Here is a 2,273-nt window from a genome sequence, read left to right on the forward strand (position 1 = left end):
AATTTTTTTTTGTAATTAACGATTTTTGTTGCCGGTAATAATGTAAAAATGCAAAACAAACATCCGATTATAATTAATTATATATCAAAAGTCATAATATCCGATTAAATATAAAAAGTAATAATGTCGCCCGGTATTAGTGTCGCCGGTAATTACAAAAAACAACCAAAGTTTTACAATCTACCAAGTAGCAAAGCGTTACAACGTATGAAAATAAAACTCATCCTGGCCTACATACCATCATCTTCATTCCCATCGTTTTCTCGATTACTTTGGGATTGAAAAAACGAATACAGCTCATCCCTACATGTCGGGTCATTCAACATTGCGCGAAGATTTTCTAACTACATAATTAATAACAACATATATAAACTTATAAGTTAAATTATCAAACATAAACAAAAACTATCAAACCACATTGCTATTTTTAAACTAAGACAAAAAACCAAAGTACGTTGTTATTTTTGAACTTGGGACAAAAACTTAATTACCAAACTTTTTAGCAAATAATCACCACAAAACCAAAATTACCAAATCAACATGCATTTTACGATGTTAAAGTAGATTGATATTTTTAAACTACGACAAAAAACCAAAGTACGTTGTTATTTTTTGCACTTGGGACAAAAACCTAATTACGAAACTTTTTAGCAAATAATCACCACAAAACCAAAGTAGATTGTTTTACCTGTGATGGTTGTGGTGATGGTTGCAAAGGCTGTGGAATCGGCGGGAGAGCAGAAGATTTACGGTCAATGCCTCTAATATGACCACGTCGCTCTCCTAATACTTTCTCAAACGCAGCTCTTTCTTGAGCGGGAGTTAACTCACTTTCACCTTGAGTTTGTTCTAACAGCTCATCAACTAACCGATTCTGTAACTCCCAAAAGTGAGTAACAATTAAGTATAAATAAACATTTAATTATATGATAAAATTATAATTAAATACTTACATATTGTTGTTCCGCCTCAGCAGTAACAAATACACCATTCTTATCGGTATGAGCTTTGCGAAACGTTTCCACTCTCTTCAGGTTCTGTTTAACTTTAAAAATTAGATTATATTTTAAATAAATAATTACATGTATCATACGTTACCTTCTTATAGCAAGTACTGCTATACGAGCTCGACCCCCCACGATTCACATTTGTTTGCATTCCACGGATTTTTTTGTTCCTTTCTGAAGCAATTATGTGTTCGTCTGTTTGGAAATACTCAACTGCTTTCTTCCAGTTATCAACTTCCATACCCTCTGGAGGGTTCGCTAATGCTCCCGGGATATCTTCATACCCTCCGAATGACATAAAATATTCTTTTGCGTCAGCTTTACGTTCTCGATAACCTTTTAACAAAGCTGCTTGAAAACTCTCTGTCAACAAATTAGCTTGTACATCCCGGTACATCTGATCCAAATCAAACTTTGTCTACAAAAAAAAGTTAACCAAGTAAAAAACAATTATAGTTAACCATATAAAATATATTTAAATAAATAATTACCGCTAAATGTTGTAATACGGTGTCATGTATTGCAGGGGAAACTTTTTTCCAATTCCATTTATCAAATGGGACCATCTGCCACATTGTTTTTCCAACTTCTCGGGAAAACATGTCTTTCGGCTCTCCGCGGGATCAAATGTGATATCCCTATCATATTCCATGCTAATCGGTTTGCCCTTGTTCCGTAAGATCGTTTTTTCAAGCTTTATATTTTTCGCTTTGCCTCGAACTTTCTTTCGTGCAGTTTGCTCAACTACAAATGTAATTGAAAATTATTAGAAACGGTATTTAATTTATAATAACTGAACAAAATTAGTAAATAAAAATTCATAATAAGACTTACCGTCCTGCTCGTGATGACCAGCACCTCTACCACCTGGGAGAGGTGGGTCCTCAGCTCAATCACCCCCGTGTCCACGACCCATAACAGCAGCCATGGTATACATAAACAAAAGTCATATTGTCATCGTTTCCTGAAAAATTATAAGATATAAAAATTTAATTTTTATTACAAATACACATTACATAGAAATAAACATTTACACAAGATTGCAATAATGTCAAAAAACGATGGAGGATAAATCAATTCTAACTTGCACAAGATTGCAATAATGTCTACTTTTGCTTTCCTCATATCCTCCACCTTCAATGTTCTGGAACAAAGTTGCTTGAAAAACGTACAAAGGTCTACAATAGGTGTATAAGTGTCTTTGTCTAACAACCCTCTTACTCCAATCGGTATCAGACGTTGCATAAGAATGTGGTGGTAATGTGA

General features: G+C 34.0%; 1 long non-coding RNA gene across 1 annotated transcript; it reads right to left on the reverse strand.

Annotated features, from left to right (window-relative positions):
- Positions 1-902: 902 nt before the first annotated feature.
- Positions 903-1,330, reverse strand: LOC145119412 (uncharacterized). The gene is made up of 2 exons (XR_013713838.1): positions 1,099-1,330; positions 903-1,037 (listed from the first exon to the last, which is right to left on the reverse strand). It is a non-coding gene; the product is annotated as an uncharacterized LOC145119412 (long non-coding RNA).
- Between the last annotated feature and the right edge of the window lie 943 nt (positions 1,331-2,273).

The sequence above is a fragment of the Lactuca virosa genome, chromosome 6 (genome assembly GCF_052849685.1).
Source record: "Lactuca virosa cultivar CGN04683 chromosome 6, Lactuca_virosa_CGN04683_v6, whole genome shotgun sequence".
In the NCBI taxonomy this organism is placed as follows: domain Eukaryota; kingdom Viridiplantae; phylum Streptophyta; class Magnoliopsida; order Asterales; family Asteraceae; genus Lactuca; species Lactuca virosa.